The sequence below is a fragment of the Rissa tridactyla genome, chromosome W (assembly GCF_028500815.1).
Source record: "Rissa tridactyla isolate bRisTri1 chromosome W, bRisTri1.patW.cur.20221130, whole genome shotgun sequence".
Classification (NCBI taxonomy): Eukaryota; Metazoa; Chordata; class Aves; order Charadriiformes; family Laridae; genus Rissa; species Rissa tridactyla.
In genome coordinates, this window is record NC_071496.1 from 8646598 (window position 1) to 8663463 (window position 16866).

Here is a 16866-nt window from a genome sequence, read left to right on the forward strand (position 1 = left end):
ATTCAACACCATGGTAAGTTCAATAGTTAACTAGAGTAGGCAGCTGCAAATGGCTTCAGTCTCTGAAGTCTGCCACTTGACCTGTCATCTGGAACCCATTGTCATCTCTGTATGGGAGCTGTCTCTTCTCTGTCCAGGACTGGTTTTCAGACAAACTTCTTTACCATGTCATCTCAAACCCTCAGACTTTTTTAGCCCTGGAGAGTTCACCAGGTCACTTCTCTGGTGTTTTCCTCAGGCACCACCTCTGGCTTGTGGCCTTAGGCTGCAGCAAGCTGGACCAAAAATCAGCAGTAACAAACATCAGTTTGCTGATATTCTGTATCCAACAGAAACCTGCCCAGCATGGCCTATTCCAGTCTTTTCCTGCAGCTTTCAGGTCCCAGGTAATAAGGACCAGGCTCCAGCACTAGTCATCCAAGTGCCTAGGATGTATTGCCACCCTGAGTAAAATCTTCTCAGTGCTCACCACTATTCAATGTTGTAAGCATCTTGGAAAAATAGCACAGTTACAGTCCCTTTGCTTCTCTTCTGCATATTGAAACATATTCAGGGTTTCACAGTAATCTTTCAAAATGCCAGTTTTTCTCCAAAGAAAAAAATCAAAACATGCTCAGGTGAATGTGCTGTCTGTGTTGCTGTAGAGCTGGGAGTAGTATCTGTAAGGGTATGTAGAGGAAGAGGGTATCTGCTCATGTATTGGATTTGCATGGCAAGGTTTTGGTAGTGGGGGGAGCTACAGGGGTAGCTTCTGTGAGAAGATGCCAGAAGCTTCCCCCATGTCGGAGAGAGCCAGTTCCAGCCCGCTCCAAGACAGACCCGCCGCTGGCCAAGGCTGAGCCATTCAGCGATGGTAGTAGCACCTCTGTGATAACATATTTAAGAAGGGGAAAAAACTGGTGCACGACAGTAGCCAGGAGAGAGGAGCGAGAATATGTGAGAGAAGCAACTCTGCAGATACCAATGTCAGTGAAGAACTGGGGGGAGGAGGTGCTCCAGGTGCCAGAGCAGAGATTCCCCTGCAGCCCCTGGTGAAGACCACGGTGAGGCAGGATGTCCCCTTCAGCCCATGGAGGTCCACGGTGGAGCAGATATCTACCTGCAGCCAGTGGAGGACCCCATGCTGGAGCAGGTGGATGCCTGAAGGAGGCTGTGACCCCGTGGAGAGCTCGTGCTCTATCATGTGATAGGGGGGGTGCGCGTGCACTGTACTGGGGGCTATTGTCCCTTCCTCTAAAAATATTCTATTCAAGCACAAAAAATATTAAGGTTGTAAAAGAAGAAACAGACCTAAACCAAAAAGGAAATTCAACTATTTCTGTATCCAGTCTTTGTCCAGTTTATTTGGAAAGAAAGGATCACTTTCAGCTTGGGGAATTAAAATAACATTCTGTCTCTCAGAAGTGTGGAGGAGGGGAAGGTATTTACAGTGCAATATCCTGCAACTGTATTGCCAGTGGTTCCTAGCTGAGAGTGTTGCTACATTCCAGCTTTAGGCTGTATTTGTAACCTCACCCTGCTGATTTCATAGTGATTCACTGGCTCTTTCTCAAATCAAATTTTTATCTTGAAATAGGAAAAACAGATATAAAAAACCCATAGAAGGAGCCATGTTTATGATGCTACATTGTGTTGCTGATATCAATGATTGTTTAAATAGAATCGTAGAATCATTTAGGTTGGAAAAGACCCTTAAGATCATCAAATTCAACCATTAACCTAGCACTGCAAAGTCCACCACTAAACCACATCCCTAAGTGACAGATCTACACGTCATTTAAATACCTCCAGGGATGGTGACTCAACCGCTTCCCTGGGCAGCCTGTTCCAATGCTTGACAACCCTTTCCGTGAAGAAATTTTTTCCTAATATCCATCCTAAACCTCCCCTGGTATAACTTGAGGCCATTTCCTCTCATTCGATCGCTTGTTACTTGGGAGAAGAGAACAAACCCCACCTCGCTGCAACCTCCTCAGGTAGTTGTAGAGAGCGATAAGGTCTCCCCTCAGCCTCCTTTTCTCCAGGCTAAACAACCCCAGCTCCCTCAGCCGCTCCTCATAAGACTTGTTCTCTAGACACTTAACCAGCTTCATTGCCCTTCTCTGGACACACTCCAGCAGCTCAATGTCTTTTTTGTGGTGAGGGGCCCAAAACTGGACACAGTACTCGAGGTGGGGCCTCACCACTGCTGAGTACAGGGGGACGATCACTTCCCTACTCCTGCTGGCCACACTATTGCTGATACAGGCCAGGATGCTGTTGGCCTTCTTGGCCACCTGGGCACACTGCTGGCTCATAGTCAGCCTGTTGTTGACCAACACCCCCAGGTCCTTTTTGCCAGGCAGCTTTCCAGCCACTCTTCCCCAAGCCTGTAGCGCTGCATGGGCTTGTTGTGACCCCAGTGCAGGACCCGGCACTTGGCCTTGTTGAACCTCATACCACTGGCCTCGGTCCATTGATCCAGCCTCTCCAGATCCCTCTGTAGAGCCTTCCTAACCTCAGGCAGATCAACGCTCCCACCCAACTTGGTGTCGTCTGCAAAATTACTGAGGGTGCACTCAACCCCCTCCTCCAGATCATTGATAAAGATATTAAAGAGAACTGGCCCCAGTACTCAGCCCTGGGGAACATCACTTGTGACCGGCCGCCAACTGGATTTAACTCCATTCACCGGAACTCTTTGCGACCCACCATCCAGCCATTTTTTAACCCAGCAAAGATCACACCTGTCCAAGCCATGAGAAGCCAGTTCCTCCAGGAGAATGCCATGGGAAACAGTGTCAAAAGCTTTACTAAAATCTGGGTAGACAACATCCACAGGCTTTCACTCATTCACTAAGTGGGTCACCTTGTCATAGAAGGAGATCAGGTTAGTCAAGCAGGACCCGGCTTTCATAAACCCACGTGGACTGGGCCTGATCACCTGGTTGTCCTGTACGTGCTGCGTGATAGCACTCAAGGTGAGCTTCTCCATAACCTTCCCCGGCACCGAGGTCAGACTGACAGGCCTGTAATTCCCTGGGTTCTCCTTGTAGCCCTTCTTGTAGATGGGCATCATATTTGCTATCTTCCAGTCAACTGGAACCTCCCGGTTAGCCAGGACTGCTGATAAATGATGGAAAGTGGCTTGGTGAGTGCTTCCGCCAGCTCCCTCAGTACACTTGGGTGGATCCCATCAGGCCCCATAGACTTGTGCATGTCTAAGTGGTGCAGCAGGTCACTCACCATTTCCCTGTGGATTATGGGGGGTTCATTCTGCTCCATGTCTCTGTCTTCCAGCTCAGGGGGCTGGGGACCCAGAGAACAACTGGTCTTACTATTAAAGACTGAGGCAAAGAAGGCATTAAGTACTTCAGCCTTTTCCTCATCCTTTGTCACTATGTTTCCCCCCCGCATCCAATAAAGGATGGAGATTCTCCTTAGCCCTCCTTTTGTTGCTAACGCATTTATAGAAACATTTTTTATTGTCTTTTACGACAGTAGCCAGATTAAGTTCTAGTTGGGCTTTGACCCTTATAATTTTCTCCCTGCGTAACCTCACAACATCCTTGTAGTCCTCCTGAGCTGCCTGCCCCTTCTTCCAAAGGTCATAAACTCTCTTATTTTTCCTGAGTTCCAGCCAAAGTTCTCTGTTCAGCCAGGCTGGTCTTCTTCCCAGCGGGCTCGTCTTTTGGCACATAGGGATGACCTGCTCCTGCACCTTGAACATTTCCTTCTTGAAGGATGTCCAGCCTTCTTGGACTACTTTGCCCTTCAGGACTGCCTCCCAAGGGTCTCTGTCAACCAGGCCCCTAAACAGGTCAAAGCCTGCCCTCCGGAAGTCCAAGGTGGCAGTTCTGCTGACCCCCCTTCTTGCTTCTCCAAGAAGTGAAAACTACCATTTCATGATTGCTGTGCCCAAGACAGCCTCCAGCCCTCACATCCCCCACAAGTCCTTCTCTGTTCGCAAACAACAGGTCCAGTGGGGTGCCTTCCCTAGTTAGCTCACTCACCAACTGTGTTGGGAAGTTATCTTCCACACACTCCAGGAACCTCCTAGACTGTTTCCTCTCCACTGTATTGTATTTCCAGCAGACATCTGGTAAGTTAAATTCCACCATGAGAACAAGGGATAGCGATTGTGAGACTTCTCCCAACTGCTTATAGAGTATTTCATCTGCCTCTTCATCCTCGTTGGATGAAGACCACCATGATATCTGCCTTGTTGGCCTTTCCCCGATTCTTACCCATAAACACTCGACCCTTTCATCAGCATCGTCAAGCTCTAGACAGCCAAAACACTCCCTAACACACAGAGCTACCCCACCACCTCTCCTTCCTTGCCTGTCCCTTCTGAAGAGTTTATAGCCATCCATTCCAGCACTCCAGTTGTATTGCATCCCACCATGTTTCTGTGATGGCAACTATATCATAGTTTTCCCACTGCACAATGGCTTCCAGCTCCTCCTGTTTGTTGCCCATGCTGCGTGCGTTGGTGTAGATGCACTTCAGGTGGGCTATTGATCTTGCCACCTTTTTTGTGGGAGAAGCCCTAATTCCTATGTGACTTCTTTCAAGCACTTCCATGGTTTCTAGCACTTCAACAACCCTTGCATCTTTGCTGCATCTTTGCTGCATCTTTGCCTATATGAATATAAAGGTTGTGCATTTTTAATTTTTTTTTAATTAATCATTTCAAAAATTGCAAAAAAAAATGCAGGGGACCCATGCTGGAGCAGTCTGTTCCTGAAGGACTGCACCCTGTGGAAAGGACCCATGCTAGAGCAGCTCGTGAAGAACTGCAGCCCAGGGGAAAGGACCCACGTTGAAGAAGTTTGTGAAGGACTGTCTCCTGTGGGTGGGATCCCACGCTGGAGCAGGGGAACAGTATGAAGAGGAAGGAGTGGCAGAGACGTGTGATGAACTGACCGCAAGCCCCATTCCCCGTGCCCCTGCGCCGCCTATATGAATATAAAGGTCTTACTTTTTTTTTAAAATTTAATTATTAAAAGCACTGCAAAAAAGTTGTAAAAACAAACTGAACATGCTGTGAGTATCAGTGCAGAGTGACTGTGGGGTTAGGACAAGCAAGGAGACTTGTAATACGGTCTTTCAAACATGACACAAGCTTCTACATGTCACACAACATACCAGATTCCTCTGGCATCTGGCCAGTCACGTGCCATCCCAGCACATGTTAGCAAAGGGGACACTGGCTTGTCAAAGAGAAAATGATCCTGGATGCCAAAATGGGACCAGAGAGAGAAAGACAAACAGAGAAAGAGAAAAAACAAACCAAAGTTGAAGTTTATTCAGAGAAGCAGTATAACACTGTCTTATGCATTTAATATGAAGGTAATCGATACAAGTAAATCACATAGCATGGCTTGTGAACCTGGTTCCTGCCTGACTGAAAACTAAAAGCACTTTACCCAGGTGACTTTCTTAGAGGGCAGGTTCTTGGAGAGTCTCACTGACACTGGTAATATGACTTAAGTTTTGCCAAAAAACATTTTTGAATTGTAGAGAGGAAGGACCTAATACCACATACACACAACAGAGGGGATTGTGGAGGGACTTAACCACTAAAACCAGAAATGTGCATCTGCATACAGACAAATTTCAGGGTAGGAGAAGGCAATGAGTCCTTAAAGATAGCAAAATATCCAATGCTAGATCTGAAAAGAGATTTCTCCAGCATAGAGACGTAGCAGTTTATTTTGAGTATGAATCAAGGTAGGAATTAAATCGGTGTTAAGCTTGATCTTTTGGAATCACAGACTTGTTCTTTTCCTCGGTTCAGTGAGGAATCGGAGGTTCAATTTCTGATTTAATAAATGTATCACTTGGTGTGCCACAGACTTGCCGCATTCCAAATAATTTTGTTTTCAATTGGCTGGGTTTTTTTCCCAAGCAAATAAGTATTGATTTTCATGTGTGTGCTGAAAAATTATTAGTTCTTAATTCCTCAAATGCTGTCATATCAAATGTTGTGGGTTTTTTGTCAGGATTTAATTGAGAATAGGGTGGCAAGCTACCCAGAATAAATATGACAAGGTAGACAAGTTCATAGAATCATAGGATCATCAAATCATAGAATGGGTTGGGTTGGAAGGGACCTTAAAGATCGTCTAGTTGATAAGCTTTACCTTTTTTCCTCCTCAGTTGAGAAATTTAGGCCTTCATCTTTGAATGCCCTGTGATGGGCATGATGCAGCCCAAACACCAACCATACAGAAAAAAAAAGAGAGAGTTCTCTCTGCTCATCATAAGGGACACAACATTTATTTCCTCAATTTGCTCCATGCTGCATTTTTGTTTCAGAGAAAAAATCCTACTTTTGCAAGAAATCAACCGAGCACTATTAGTTTCCCTTACATGCCTATGGCCCAAATATGCAAACTACTGAATGCCTCCTGTGTTGAATGCTATTCAGCTCTCACTGACTTGAGTTTACAGAAATCAAACGGTGCTTATTAATGTTTGGCAGAAAGACTGACATCTTAGAGGTTCAAGATCCTAAAATACTGAAGGAAGTAAGCAATGATATGAGTTAAAGACGGACTCTGAGGTTGCAACATTCAATGCCCTGATTTTCATAAATTTGCATTACTGTGAAAACAAGCAAAACAAGGCAAAATGCTGAATCAGGGAAGCCTGTTCCACTTCCCAAAGAGCTTAACCAGTAAACCATGAAGGAATTATGTTCTCAGCGCTCTTATTTTGATCTGTGCTTCTTGAAGAGCTCTCTTCTGCTGAAGAAGGCAATGAACTAAAACCTAAGATAGGTAATCAGTATCTTGTCAATAATCATATTGACAAGGACATTCAATGAAAAAAGTTACTGATCTTACATAAATTCTTAACTCCTGGTTAATCCAGAGTGTAACACCTAGTTGCAAGGTTATAAATAGTTATGCTATTTCATCAGCTCCCTTTTGGTTGATGTTATGGATTAATGCGCTATGAATATAGCTAACAAGGTACAGCCATTCCTTTGGATAGAATCATAGAATAGTTTGGGCTGGAAGGGACCTTTAAAGGTCACGTAGTCCAACCCCCTTGCCATGAGTAGGGACATCTTCAACTAGATCAGGTTGCTCAGAGCCCCGTCCAACCTGACCTTGAATGTTTCCAGGGATGGGGCATCCGCCACCTCTCTGGGCAACCAGAGGATGTTTAAAATGCACATTAAATCTTTGGGGTTTTTTTTAAGCAATCTTCTAGATTTTTGCATTTTTAAAAGTCTCAGTATGAATCCCTGTTATGGATTTTCAAAATAGTTGACTGTTGCCCAGTTTTGCCATGAAAACACTTGGAAACTTTGATCCTCTCAAACATGTCTCTGCAGGAACTGAATAATGAGATGATGCAACAAAATCCATGATGAAAATCCTTGTGTTCTTATCTCTGTGACAATGAAAACTATTGTTATGGACCCGATCCTTGAAGTCCTTAAACACAGTTATGGGACTGGGAAAAATTGACCTGGATGCAGTTTGCTACAATCATTTTGGAGAAATTAAAATTAGTGTAGTTTTGACTTAAAATTTATAGTAAAAACCCCACACCCTGACAGTCTAGAATACAGAAAATATGTAATATTTATCTCAATGTTATACTAGTAGTTTAAATTGTTACCAATATAGAAAATATGAATATTTTCTAAAGGAAATAACCAAAATAGATTCCTGAATTGACTTTATAAATTGGACAAAGAGGTGGCAATAGCCATATATTTTTGATTTGACGGAGACCTTCCTACGTGGAACATAAATGATTTTTTTTTGATCTGCACAGTGTGTATTCAGTCAAAATATAGACTCTGGACAATTTGCCATCATGCTAAAAATATTGACAGGCCATTAACTACTGGGTTTATGCTGTGATTATCTTCCTTAGCTACACAGAAAAGCATGTACACCGAAGAAAGCCAAAGATAAAAATAAATGAGAGTAAATGGAGATGGTGTCAGTACTGGATGTATCGCAGAGCTCCCAGCTTGCATCCAGGCAATCCACCAACTCAGAGCCATGCTGGCTGAGGCAGAAGGTCATATCTGAAGCTGCAAGAGTAAAACAGTAAAGTTTTCCCAGCCATGCCTAAGGGGAAGTCAGGCAGGAGCTGTTGTCAATAAAGAAGAGTAAATTGCTGTTAGCAATAACGAAGAGGCAAGGAAGACAAGGAGGGGGGCCTGGGGTGACAGAAAAGGAACCCAAAACCAAAAAAATGGGGCTTAAGTGGGGTAACATACAGCATTTGCATGTAAGCAAGGAAGTGTCTACAAGAAATCCTCAAAATCCTTTCTGGGAAATTAGCATGCTGGGGTGCCTCTCTAAAGTGCCTGTACACTAATGCATGCAGCATGGGGAATAAACATAAGGAATTAGAGATCTGTGCACAGTTGCAGGGCTATGAGCCTGTTGAGATCACAGAGATGTTGTAGCATGGCTACCAAGACTGGGGTGTTGCAATGGAGGGATACAGGCTTTTTAGGAAAGACAGTACAGGAAGACAAGGAGGGGGAGTTGCCCTTTAAGTTAGAGAACAACTGGAACGTATGGAGCTCTGTCTGGGGATGGATGATGAGCCTCTGAGAGCTTATAGGTAAGAATTAAAGAGCATACAGGTATGGGAGACATTGTAGAATCACAGAATCATAGAATAGTTTGGGTTGGAAGGGACCTTTAAAGGTCATCTAGTCCAATCCCCCTGCCATGAGCAGGGACACCTTCAACTAGATCGGGTTGCTCAGAGCCATGTCCAACCTGACCTTGAATGTTTCCAGGGATGGAAAAATTCATAAAATACTGTCTAATCAATACATAGCATATGTATATCTGAAATTGCTATGTGATGTGTATGACACCTGTGTGATCCCTAATTGCCTTTATCTTCCTTATCCTTGGGCCAATGTTGTCTTTTTCTAGTAGCCCTTTCTGGCTGTTTGAATCAGGTTTGGCAGTGGTTTTTATTCTACTGGCTCAATGTCAGCATGTTGCTGTAACAAATGGGTCCTAGTTTTGTCATTGAACTTTAACTTCATCAGCAATCTTGTTATTTTTCGTTTTAAAATGAAATCCCGAGTCTCTCTGATTTTATTTCCCATCTTATTAAAAGTGGCTCTTAAATGGTGTTCATCGATTATTTTTACCTGCAGTAAATGCACTCTATTTCTAAATCTTTGTTTGCTCTCACTGGCAGTGACGGAGTTTAATAAAATCAATATACTCTTTGTGCATACCTCCCTGTAGTGGATGCAAAGCCCTGGAAAATGAGCAAAATGCAAACAGGAAATTCCTCTAGAGAGACAAAAATATTAAAGACAAGTAATAAAGAAGGAATGGTCTCTAGCGTAGATTTACTGAAGGAGTTTGAAAAGGCTGTGGCCCCCGGATAAGGACTGCCTGATATACGCTTGGCTGCTTGATGCACCAGCAACTGTGCCCAAGATACAGATACAGATGTATGCTCCCTCTAGTGGCACATTAGTTTAAATTAGACAATACAAAGAGAAAACGACACACCTTACTCTTTAATTAGCAAGTGAAAACAGCATGGAAACAGTGAATTTTGGTAGCGTAATTAAGAAGGCCAAGAGTCGAAAGATGCCACAGATGTGCTGCAGCCACTGAGTGAGGCCAACAGCTGCTCATGGTCCAGCCCGGCCCATGGACTTTCATGTTGGGGAAGCACTTGTAGCCTCTCTCACATGTATTTGTAAGGACCAATTTTATACTGCTAGAACGTCTTCATTTAGCTTTTCCTGCTCTTGTAGATTATTTCACTGTTGATTCTGCCCATATAAAACTGTGTCTTTATAGAAAAAGGGGCTGTGTTGTGCTTTTCTTCTTCACTGGAGTGTCTCTAGATTCCTATGTTAAACTTAAGGTATTTGTTTTAAAGCTTTCTAGACTGCTCCCAGTGATGGGCTCCAAAAATGCTGCTCACAGTGAAAAAGCACTGGATGCTAGACCTTGGGATAAGATAGGGTATGTATATTCAGTTTATAATAATCGGATAACTCATTTAAATAGGGGAGGGAATTGGATATAGATGAAATCAAGGATTATTCACTGAGTTTTAATTGAACTATTGGGTTAAAGCTCAAAGTTATATCACTTTAATACGGACAAATTTTTTGCAACAGACCTGTATCCTAGCTTAGAAGAAGATGTTTCCATTTATAACCTAAACCATTCTATGATTCTATATTATATAAATGCCTATATAGTCAAAAAAACCCCACCTCATCTTGGAGGAGAAAAACCTTCTTTTTACATTATTTCTGTGTTTAAAATCTCCTTGATGTTTGAATGGGAGCTACCTGGCCAAACCGGTTTCAGAACACAAAAGGTGAGATGCAGGGAGTTGTCATTTGACTCAGCTCCATCTCGCCTCGGCAGATGCTTATTGATGCCTATCTATGCAGAGATAACTTGGGGGGAGCTGTGGAAATGGCTCAGCCTGGGGTGGTCTCAACACTGCATTACAATCAGAACCGGAAACCCGAATGGTGCCTTTAACAAACAAAATGCCCTGAGTCACATCCCACCACTATTCAGTCCTATCCCTACACTCCCTCATAAAGAGTCCCTCCCCATCTTTCCTGTAGGCCCCCTTTAGGCACTGGAAGGCTGCTATAAGGTCTCCCCGGAGCCTTCTCTTCTCCAGGCTGAACAGCCCCAGCTCTCTCAGCCTGTCCTCGTAGCAGAGGGGCTCCAGCCCTCTGATCATCTTCGTGGCCCTCCTCTGGACCCGTTCCAACAGGTCCATGTCCTTCTCGTGCTGAGGGTTCCAGAGCTGGACACAGTACTCCAGGTGGGGTCTCACCAGAGCAGAGTAGAGGGGCAGAATCACCTCCCTTGCCCTGCTGGCCACGCTTCTTTTGATGCAGCCCAGGATGCGGTTGGCTTTCTGGGCTGCAAGCGCGCATTGCCTGCTCATGCTGAGCTTCTTGTCCACCAGCACCCCCAAGTCCTTCTCCTCAGGGCTGCTCTCAAGCCCTTCTCCTCCCAACCTGTATTTGTGCCTGGGATTGCCACGACCCAGGTGCAGGACCTTGCACTTGGCCTTGTTGAACTTCATGAGGTTCGCACAGGCTGTGTAAGGGATAATAGGGGATGGTCCAAGTGAGACACAACGGAAAATTACTAGTTGAACCAAACCCAGTATACGTGCCGAGAAAAAGGACCTCAGTACTGTTGCTGCAAAAACTCTGTGCGTGTCCATGAGAACCTGACCTTCGAAGAAGAAAACAAGAAGAAGGGAGTACGACAATGTAGTCACGTATCAGACAGCCGCTGTTAGCAAAGCCCGATCATGAGTCTGGTGAGGCTCGCTGCATGCGCTGGCCACGTGTGCAGTGACTCTAGCCTGCACCTTAAACCACTGATTAGAGGTCTCCCTGATGCTATGAAAATGTATGTGCAAAACCTAAAGGAAAAAATTTCACAGGCAATTGACCATAATACTCGCAACCCCCACCAGCAATGGCAGCCTGTTTTAACTTGGGGGGAACTATTACAAGAAAGAGTGATTTATGGTAGAGACATGGGTTGGTTAGAGGAAGGTTCAAATACACAGCGCCGGGTCCGTCAGGCACGGTTTGTCGGGCATAATAATCCCCGTCCTCCTCGACAAACCAGTTCTCGTTTTGACCCTCAGCGTTATGAATTGTGGAAAAGGCGTTAGCATTAGGAATACCCCGATCAATGTTACATGGACAGTCCACAGAGAATATTCGTATAATGGTAAACTTGGTGGAGCAGCCTATTAACAAAGCTACAGAATGTACTGATGCTGTTAAAACACAGAAAGATAACGTCTCTGCCCCTTGGAACCCTTTCTCAGACTTAAGGAAGGATTTGATTGATCTAAAAAACTAGAAAGCGCGGGGGGGGGGGGGGGGTATTTTAGGCCAACCCACCCATGTGATATCTAACCTAGGATGGCCTAACCATTTAAGTGAACCACATATTGTTTTAGCTACTGGCCCCAGACAAATACCTGTGAATTTTCTAATTGATACTGGAGCTCAAATAAGTGTTAGCACCGAAAAAACAGCAAAAAGGATAGGATTAGTCCCCACCCAGAAGAAGATAAATGTAATAGGAGTGACCGGAGTCCGGAGTCCGTGAAATCAGACCAATTGGTGCATTGTGTGTCTGGCTTCCAGGAGAAAGCCGAATGACTAAGATAAAAGTAGTCATTGGTCCCTATCGTAATAACATTTTGGGATTTGATGTATTAGCAAACAAAGTCTGGAGATTGCCAGACGGCGCGGTATGGAGCTTTGGAGTCCCGCCGTGTGAGGTCCGGTGGCTGGAGATTGCCATTAGGCTGCCTCCTTCTCGGGTAACAAATGTTAATCAATATCCTTTAGCAGCCACAGCCAAAACGGGAATCAGGGAAGTAATTAAAGACCTGGAAGCCTGTGGTATTATAATCAGGACACACTCTATAATTCTCCGGTATGGCCAGTACGTAAACCGGACGGTAGATGGCGACTCACAATTGACTACAGGAGGCTTAATAGCAATGTAATGCCCCTTACGGCTGCTGTTCCTAATATTGCTGACCTGGTCACTCAGATTCAAGTTACCATCACACATGGATGTGCACTTTAGATCTTAAGGATGTGTTTTTTATGATTCCTCTTCAGGAGGAAGATAAGCCTCAATTTGCATTCGCGTGGGAGGGAGTGCAATATACTTTTAATCGTCTCCCACAAGGATACAAACATTCTCCCACTATTGCCCATAATGCACTAGCAAAAATATTGAAGGAGGTAAAGGTACCAGATGGGATAAACATGTACCAATACATTGATGACATCCTAATAGGTGGAGATAATGACGAGGCAGTCAGAGAAGTGTCTAGTCAGGTTTGGGACACACTGACGTCATTGGAATTAGAGATCCCTCCCACTAAATGTCAGGGACCAAGTCAAGAAGTTAAATTTTTGGGAGTTTGGTGGTCAGGAGGAGCCGTGGCTATACCAGCTGATATCCTGGAAAAAATAGAAGCTGGTAAAGCTCTGGAGAATAAGAAGGACATTCCATAATTGCAGACCCCTGTATAATTTGATTAAGAAAAATGTTGGTTGGCAGTGGACCCCTCAGCATGAGGAAGCCTTGAACTTGCTGATTCATGAACTTCACATATATCAGTCTTTAGCCCCCATACACCAGACAGATCCTATACAGATTGAGTGGGGATTTAGTGAACATGGTTCTCATGTTCTAATTTATATCAACAGGGACCAGAAGGCCCTGATAGACCCTTGGAATTCTCCTCTCATTCATTTAATGATACTGAGCAGAGTTATACCAATTGGGAAAAAGGTATGTTATCACTTGTGCGGGCAGTAAAAAAGGCTGAGCGGATTTGCACAAGCCAAGATATGGTTGTCGGGGGTCCTTTCCTCCTCCTGGAATCAGTTAAATCAGTTGGGAAAACCTCCAGAAGACGAAGAAGATAGCTGAAGCGACACATGAGCTGCAGGACCAAATAAAGGACACATGGTTGGGAAATATTTTTGGTAAATTAGGATGGGTATTGAAGTAGGGTTTGATATATTAAAGCTGTAAACTAATTGAAGTAGAGGCTTAATATATTAGAACTGTAAATTAGAGTAGGAGCTTAATTTAGGAGACTAGGCGCCTTAAGGCTGTACAAAGAGCAGATGCAACAGTTGTAGTACTAAATGGCAGAACTCGTCTCCTATTTTTTAAGACAGAATGCTTTAGGACAATATAACCTTGTAGTAGAAGCTTATCTCTCAAAACAAGGGGCCCAGGGTTACTGAGGAATGCAGAGACTAGTCAAAGCTAACACTTTTGATGCGCCAGTAAGAATAAAGAAGTAGAGCAGAGGCCTGAAGTTCACCCGGAAGTCACAACGATGAAGAGGAGTGGAGGAAGTTAACTTCGGCATTTCATGGCATCAGTATCATACCTGTTGCTTTGTTCCATCTTGCACTCTAAATCACTTGTCAAGCTTCTGCAACTAACTATTGCTCTGTTGTCGTCGTATGAGAAGTGATAGCAGGCTTCTTCAGACTTAAATCACAAGGTAGATCTGCATGAGAATTTCAGTTTAAGAGCAACAGCTGTTTTCAGGCAGTCAAACAGAGCATGTACTTGCATAGGACTGGAAGAGTATAAGCTTCCATCTTATTTCTGTTCTTTGCTTCAGTGATTGCTGAGGAAAGTGAGGTACTGAAAAGTTTGCACTATACTCTGTAAAACAGTAGCACAGATTAGCAATCTTCAGTAACTGTTGGACAAAGCTATTTGTCAAATGCACCTACTAATAAATATTCCAAGTGATTTCACAAAGGTATGTGTAGTTAGAATGCTATTTGAAAAGCCATTGTAAAAGGTGCTGCATGTAAAAATGCTTTGTATCCACAGGCAAACTTAAAAGTTAGGCAAATTATTAGAGTTTAAGCAAAGCTTTGTGCTACCAGAAACTTCCTGAATCTCCTTGTCTTAGAAGCTGGATAGAGCTTGGTATATAATACTTTGGCTATGTAAAAAGACTCCCCCCCTACACACTTAAAGACCTGTGGTTGCATTCATAAAGAGGCCTAGCTTTTGCAGTGCTTAGCACTACACTGGCTGAGGTCTAGGTGTCAGAGGGCAGAACCTGTAGGCCTGAGTTAGGCAGAATACCAAGACCACTTGGAAACCTTAGCTGCCTAAGTACTTGTCTTGGCCTGGATGGGATTCAGCTTGCATAATTCTTGGCACTGAGTTTATGGACGTTTGGATTTCTGTCCAGTCATGGATGGAGATGTAACATAATATATTTTCTCATCTTCGTTCACAGACTGTAGGACCACACATGTTCTGCAAATATATTTAACACACACATGCAGTACCTGGCATATGTGATAGCTTCTCTTATCAAAAATACTATCTCAACATACATTCCATCCTAACATTGAGGCAGCAAGCGAGTGAAAGACAGCCTTTCTGCAATGCTTCATCTGAGATCTCACAATCTCTCATCTGTCCATCTCACAAAATTGTTAGAAAAAGTCCTAAAAGCATATCTTTTGCATACTGTCTGTTCCTGTTTGAAATGACCTTAGCCTGCATTCCATACTTGCTGAATGACCAGACAGTGCCCATCTGACATATTACAGGAAAGACAATCAGGAAACATTTGTTTTAACATTTGAAACATTGTTTTCTCTAGTTTTTATTCAAAGTTGTATTCTGCTCTGTTCAGGAAGGTCCACCTGGGAAGGACATGCTCTTTTACTCTCTTGGAGGCAGTGATCACTATCTCTGACTTTTTTACTACAAAAAACTTAACTCAAAATTTCCCTTTACACTTGCAGCAATTGATTTATTTCATTTCAGCTTTTAGTACCTCAGCAATAAGCACTGCTAAATTCAGATTCCATTTTGACCAGTCAATCAGGCTTCATGTTAGTCATAAGAAATCTGAAATTTTGTCTCTAGATACAGAAAAGCAACATAACATTTCTTCATATTTAATTTTTTATAAGCCATAAATTCAGCAGAAAATGTACATTTTCAAATATCCGTAAGCTTTCCTTTACTTTCACCCTTTGATAAAAATCAGGATACAATGAATCATATAAGTGACAAAGCTTCTCCTTCAAGAGAGTATTCACCTCGTCAAACTCATATCACATCAACTGAATTTATATCAACTCTCTCTAATCATTATTCTACACCAAAAAAGTCAAATTAAAAAGCATCTCTAATAGCAACTCTGAAATCTATTCCAATTCAAATATACTTTATAAGATGTTATTTTTCTTAAAATCCAAACTGGATTTTCTTAAAATCCAATCCCCAAACTGGGACCCTTTAGATTGTTTACCACCCCCTTATAATCCACCCCAAGCACCACCAGTGCCAGTGCTCCCAGGTCCCAGTGAAGCTGCAGGAGCGGGGGAGCCCCAAGCCCCCAGGAGAGAAGAGCCACCTCGGGAAGATTCCCAAGGGAAAGTCCCCAGTGTGCCCCCCACCAAAGCATGCTCCAGATTGAGCAAGGAAATAGAGCAATGTCGTAAAGACATCTTAAATCTCCCTTTCCCTTCAGAAAAAGAACAGTCAGAAGGAAGTGGGAGCAAGATAACTGCATATCCCCTAAGGGAGGTTCCTCTAGGAGCAGAAGTGGGTTATGTTAGTGCTCCACTCACAAATAGCGAAGTGAGGGCATTTGAGAGAGAGATGAAATCTTTAACTGAGGATCCCATAGGGGTAGCCGAACGGTTAGATCAATTCTTAGGGCCAAGTTTTTATTCTTGGTCCGAAATGATGTCCATTTTAAATATTTTGTTCATGGGAGAAGAAAGAGGAATGATTAGAAGGGCTGCTATGCAGGAATGGGAAAAACGAAACCCACCTGCTCAGGGTGTAGTGCCAGCCGAACAGAAATTCCCAAATGTGGATCCCCAGTGGGATAATAATAATCCTGAAGACAGAACAAATATGAAAGACCTGAGGGAAATGATAACTTTGGGCATTAGAGAAGCCACTCCTAAGTCACAAAATCTTAATAAGATTTTGAAATACAGCAAGGAAAAGATGAGACACCCTCTGCCTTCTTACAAAGGCTGAGGGATCAAATGAGAAAATATTCAGGCATGAACACTGATGACCCAGTAGCACAGGGGTTATTAAAAGTTCACTTTGTCATGAAGACCTGGACAGATATACAAGGGAAGTTACAAAAAATGGAAGGGTGGAGCGAGAGACCCTTAGAAGATTTGTTGAGGGAGGCCCAGAAGGTATACGTCAGAAGGGAAGAGGAAAAACAGAAGCAGAAAGCAAAAATGATGGTATCTACTGTGGATCAAGTGGTAAGACAAAGGATTGATCCTGTAATAACTCAAAGGCG